Raw genomic sequence first — 6,498 nt, 5'->3', positions numbered from 1 at the left:
ACTTTATACACTTCCTCTGTAATCCCTCCTGGAAATGTAAGAACTTTACTTTATGCACTTCCTCTGTAAATCCTCCTGGAAATGTAAGAACTTTATGCACTTCCTCTTTAATTCCCCCTGAAAATGTAAGAACTTTACTTTGTGCACTTCCTCTGTAATCCCTCCTGGAAATGTAAGAACTCTACTTTGTGCACTTGCTCTGTAATCCCTCCTGGAAATGTAAGAACTCTACTTTATGCACTTCCTCTGTAATCCCTCCTGGAAATGTAAGTACTTTACTTTATGCACTTCCTCTGTAATTCCACCTGGAAATGTAAGGACTCTACTTTGTGCACTACCTCTTTAATTACTCCTGGAAATGTAACAACTCTACTTTGTGCACTTCCTCTGTAATCCCTCCTGGAAATGTAAGAACTCTACTTTGTGCACTTCCTCTGTAATCCCTCCTGGAAATGTAAGAACTTTACTTTATGCACTTCCTCTGTAAATCCTCCTGGAAATGTAAGAACTTTATGCACTTCCTCTGTAATCCCTCCTGGAAATGTAAGAACTCTACTTTGCGTACTTCCTCTGTAATCCCTCCTGGAAATGTAAGAACTCTACTTTGTGCACTTCCTCTGTAATCCCTCCTGGAAATGTAAGAACTCTACTTTGTGCACTTCCTCTGTAATCCCTCCTGGAAATGTAAGAACTTTACTTTATGCACTTCCTCTGTAATCCCTCCTGGAAATGTAAGAACTTTACTTTCTGCACTTCCTCTGTAATTCCCCCTGGAAATGTAAGGACTCTACTTTGTGCAATTCCTCTTTAATTACTCCAGGAAATGTAAGAACTTAACTTTATGCACTTCCTCTGTAATCCCTCCTGGAAATGTAAGAACTCTACTTTATGCACTTCCTCTGTAATTCCCCCTGGAAATGTAAGGACTCTACTTTGTGCACTTCCTCTTTAATTCCCCCTGGAAATGTAAGAACTTTACTTTATGCACTTCCTCTGTAATCCCTCCTGGAAATGTAAGAACTCTACTTTGTGCACTCCCTCTGTAATCCCTCCTGGAAATGTAAGAACTCTACTTTGTGCACTTCCTCTGTAATCCCTCCTGGAAATGTAAGAACCTTACTTTGTGCACTTCCTCTTTAATTCCCCCTGGAATTGTAAGAACTTTACTTTATGCACTTCCTCTGTAATCCCTCCTAGAAATGTAAGAACTTTACTTTATGCACTTCCTCTGTAAATCCTCCTGGAAATGTAAGAACTTTATGCACTTCCTCTGTAAATCCTCCTGGAAATGTAAGAACTCTACTTTGTGCACTTCTTCTGTAATCCCTCCTGGAAATGTAAGAACTCTACTTTGGGCACTTCCTCTGTATTCCCTCCTGGAAATGTAAGAACTTTATGTACTTCCTCTGTAATCCCTCCTGGAAATGTAAGAACTTTATGCATTTCCTCTGTAATCCCTCCTGGAAATGTAAAAACTCTACTATATGCACTTCCTCTGTAATTCCCCCTGGAAATGTAAGGACTCTACTTTGTACATTTACTCTTTAATTACTCCTGGAAATGTAAGAACTTTACTTTATACACTTCCTCTGTAATCCCTCCTGGAAATGTAAGAACTTTACTTTATGCACTTCGTCTGTAAATCCTCCTGGAAATGTAAGAACTTTACGCACTTCCTCTTTAATTCCCGGTGAAAATGTAAGAACTTTACTTTGTGCACTTCCTCTGTAATCCCTCCTGGAAATGCAAGAACTCTACTTTGTGCACTTCCTCTGTAATTCCTCCTGGAAATGTAAGAACTCTACTTTGTGCACTTCCTCTGTAATCCCTCCTGGAAATGTAAGAACTTTACTTCATGCACTTCCTCTGTAAATCCCCCTGGAAATGTAAGGACTCTACTTTCTGCACTTCCTCTGTAATCCCTCCTGGAAATGTAAGAACTCTACTTTATTCACTTCCTCTGTAATTCCCCCTGGAAATGTAAGGACTCTACTTTCTGCACTTCCTCTGTAATCCCTCCTGGAAATGTAAGAACTTAACTTTCTGCACTTCCTCTGTAATCCCTCCTGGAAATGTAAGAACTCTACTTTCTGCACTTCCTCTGTAATCCCTCCAGGAAATGTAAGAACTTTACTTTCTGCACTTTCTCTGTAATTCCCCCTGGAAATGTAAGGACTCTACTTAGTGCACTTCCTCTGTAATCCCTCCTGGAAATGTAAGAACTTTACTTTATGCACTTCCTCTTTAATTCCCCCTGGAAATGTAAGAACTTTACTTTATGCACTTCCTCTGTAATCCCTCCTAGAAATGTAAGAACTCTACTTTGTGCACTTCCTCTGAAATCCCTCCTGGAAATGTATGAACTCTACTTTGTGCACTTCCTCTGTAATCCCTCCTGGAAATGTAAGAACTCTACTTTGTGCACTTCCTCTGTAATCCCTCCTGGAAATGTAAGGACTCTACTTTGGGCACTTCCTCTGTAATCCCTCCTGGAAATGTAAGAACTCTACTTTGTGCACTTCTTCTGTAATCCCTCCTGGAAATGTAAGAACTCTACTTTGTGCACTTCCTCTGTAATCCCTCCTGGAAATGTAAGAACTCTACTTTGTGCACTTCCTCTGTAATCCCTCCTGGAAATGTAAGAACTCTACTTTGTGCACTTCCTCTGTGTAATCCCTCCGGGAAATGTAAGAAATTTACTTTTTGCACTTCCTCTTTAAATTATTCCTGGAAATGTAAGAACTTTATGCACTTCCTCTGTAAATCCTCCTGGAAATGTAAGGACTCTACTTTGTGCACTTCCTCTTTAATTCCCCCTGGAAATGTAAGAACTTTACTTTATGCACTTGCTCTGTAATCCCTCCTGGAAATGTAAGAACTTTATTTTATGCACTTCCTCTGTAAATCCTCCTGGAAATGTAAGAACTTTACTTTATGCACTTCCTCTGTAATCCCTCCTGGAAATGTAAGAACTTTACTTTATGCACTTCCTCTGTAAATCCTCCTGGAAATGTAAGAACTTTATGCACTTCCTCTGTAAATCCTCCTGGAAATGTAAGGACTCTACTTTGTGCACTTCCTCTTTAATTCCCCCTGGAAATGTAAGAACTTTACTTTATGCACTTCCTCTGTAATCCCTCCTGGAAATGTAAGAACTTCATGCACTTCCTCTGTAAATCCTCCTGGAAATGTAAGAACTTTATGCACTTCCTCTGTAATTCCTCCTGGAAATGTAAGAACTCTACTTTGTGCACTTCCTCTGTAAATCCTCCTGGAAATGTAAGGACTCTACTTTGTGCACTTCCTCTTTAATTCCTCCTGGAAATGTAAGAACTTTACTTTATGCACTTCCTCTGTAATCCCTCCTAGAAATGTAAGAACTTTATGCACTTCCTCTGTAAATCCCCCTGGAAATGTAAGAACTTTATGCACTTCCTCTGTAAATCCTCCTGGAAATGTAAGAACTCTACTTTGTGCACTTCCTCTGTAATCCCTCCTGGAAATGTAAGAACTCTACTTTGTGTACTTCCTCTGTAATCCCTCCTGGAAATGTAAGAACTCTACTTTGGGCACTTCCTCTGTAATCCCTCCTGGAAATGCAAGAACTTTATGTACTTCCTCTGTAATCCCTCCTGGAAATGTAAGAACTTTATGCATTTCCTCTGTAATCCCTCCTGGAAATGTAAGAACTCTACTTTATGCACTTCCTCTGTAATTCCCCCTGGAAATGTAAGGACTCTACTTTGTACATTTACTCTTTAATTACTCCTGGAAATGTAAGAACTTTACTTTATACACTTCCTCTGTAATCCCTCCTGGAAATGTAAGAACTTTACTTTATGCACTTCCTCTGTAAATCCTCCTGGAAATGTAAGAACTTTATGCACTTCCTCTTTAATTCCCCCTGAAAATGTAAGAACTTTACTTTGTGCACTTCCTCTGTAATCCCTCCTGGAAATGTAAGAACTCTACTTTGTGCACTTCCTCTGTAATTCCTCCTGGAAATGTAAGAACTCTACTTTGTGCACTTCCTCTGTAATCCCTCCTGGAAATGTAAGAACTTTACTTTCTGCACTTCCTCTGTAATTTCCCCTGGAAATGTAAGGACTCTACTTTGTGCACTTCCTCTTTAATTACTCCTGGAAATGTAAGAACTTTATGCACTTCCTCTGTTATCCCTCCTGGAAATGTAAGAACTCTACTTTATGCACTTCCTCTGTAATCCCTCCTGGAAATGTAAGAACTCTACTTTATTCACTTCCTCTGTAATTCCCCCTGGAAATGTAAGGACTCTACTTTCTGCACTTCCTCTGTAATTCCCGATGGAAATGTAAGGAATCTACTTACTGCACTTCCTCTGTAATCCCTCCTGGAAATGTAAGGACTCTACTTTGTGCATTTCCTCTTTAATTACTCCTGGAAATGTAAGAACTTTACTTTATACACTTCCTCGGTAATCCCTCCTCGAAATGTAAGAACTTTACTTTATGCACTTCCTCTGTAAATCCTCCTGGAAATGTAAGAACTTTATGCACTTCCTCTGTAAATCCTCCTGGAAATGTAAGGACTCTACTTTGTGCACTTCCTCTTTAATTCCCCCTGGAAATGTAAGAACTTTACTTTATCCACTTCCTCTGTAATCCCTCCAGGAAATGTAAGAACTCTACTTTCTGCACTTCCTCTTTAATCCCTCCAGGAAATGTAAGGACTCTACTTTGTGCACTTCCTCTGTAATCCCTCTTGGAAATGTAAGAACTTTATGCACTTCCTCTTTAATTCCCCCTGGAAATGTAAGAACTTTACTTTATGCACTTCCTCTGTAATCCCTCCTGGAAATGTAAGAACTCTACTTTGTGCACTTCCTCTGTAATCCCTCCTGGAAATGTAAGAACTCTACTTTGTGCACTTCCTCTGTAATCTCTCCTGGAAATGTAAGAATTCTACTTTGTGCACTTCCTCTGTATTCCCTCCTGGAAATGTAAGAACTCTACTTTGGGCACTTCCTCTGTAATCCCTCCTGGAAATGTAAGAACTCTACTTTGTGCAATTCCTCTGTAATCCCTCCTGGAAATGTAAGAACTCTACTTTGTGCACTTCCTCTGTAATCCCTCCGGGAAATGTAAGAACTTTACTTTGTGCACTTCCTCTTTAAATTATTCCTGGAAATGTAAGAACTCTACTTTATGCACTTCCTCTGTAATCCGTCCTGGAAATGTAAGAACTTTACTTTATGCACTTCCTCTGTAATTCCACCTGGAAATGTAAGGACTCTACTTTGTGCACTACCTCTTTAATTACTCCTGGAAATGTAACAACTCTACTTTGTGCACTTCCTCTGTAATCCCTCCTGGAAATGTAAGAACTCTACTTTGTGCACTTCCTCTGTAATCCCTCCTGGAAATGTAAGAACTTTACTTTATGCACTTCCTCTGTAATCCCTCCTGGAAATGTAAGAACTCTACTTTGCGCACTTCCTCTGTAATCCCTCCTGGAAATGTAAGAACTCTACTTTGTGCACTTCCTCTGTAATCCCTCCTGGAAATGTAAGAACTCTACTTTGTACACTTCCTCTGTAATCACTCCTGGAAATGTAAGAACTTTACTTTATGCACTTCCTCTGTAATCCCTCCTGGAAATGTAAGAACTTTACTTTCTGCACTTCCTCTGTAATTCCCCCTGGAAATGTAAGGACTCTACTTTGTGCACTTCCTCTTTAATTACTCCAGGAAATGTAAGAACTTAACTTTATGCACTTGCTCTGTAATCCCTCCTGGAAATGTAAGAACTCTACTTTATGCACTTCCTCTGTAATCCCTCCTGGAAATGTAAGAACTCTACTGTATTCACTTCCTCTGTAATTCCCCCTGGAAATGTAAGAACTTTACTTTATGCACTTCCTCTGTAATCCCTCCTGGAAATGTAAGAACTTTACTTTATACACTTCCTCTGTAATCCCTCCTGGAAATGTAAGAATTCTACTTTATGCACTTCCTCTGTAATCCCTCCTGGAAATGTAAGAACTTTACTTTCTGCACTTCCTCTGTAATTCCCCCTGGAAATGTAAGGACTCTACTTTCTGCACTTCCTCTTTAATTACTCCTGGAAATGTAAGAACTTTACTTTATACACTTCCTCTGTAAATCCTCCTGGAAATGTAAGAACTTTATGCACTTCCTCTGTAATCCCTCCTGGAAATGTAAGAACTCTACTTTGTGCACTTCCTCTGTAATCCCTCCTGGAAATGTAAGGACTCTACTTTGTGCACTTCCTCTGTAATCCCTCCTGGAAATGTAAGAACTTTACTTTATGCACTTCCTCTTTAATTCCCCCTGGAAATGTAAGAACTTTATGCACTTCCTCTGTAAATCCTCCTGGAAATGTAAGGACTCTACTTTGTGCACTTCCTCTTTAATTCCCCCTGGAAATGTAAGAACTTTACTTTATCCACTTCCTCTGTAATCCCTCCAGGAAATGTAAGAACTCTACTTTCTGCACTTC

This window comes from Phyllobates terribilis, unplaced genomic scaffold (assembly GCF_046119375.1).
Source record: "Phyllobates terribilis strain yellow unplaced genomic scaffold, ASM4611937v1 Scaffold_130__1_contigs__length_5004896, whole genome shotgun sequence".
In the NCBI taxonomy this organism is placed as follows: Eukaryota; Metazoa; Chordata; class Amphibia; order Anura; family Dendrobatidae; genus Phyllobates; species Phyllobates terribilis.
This window is presented reverse-complemented; position numbering follows the sequence as displayed.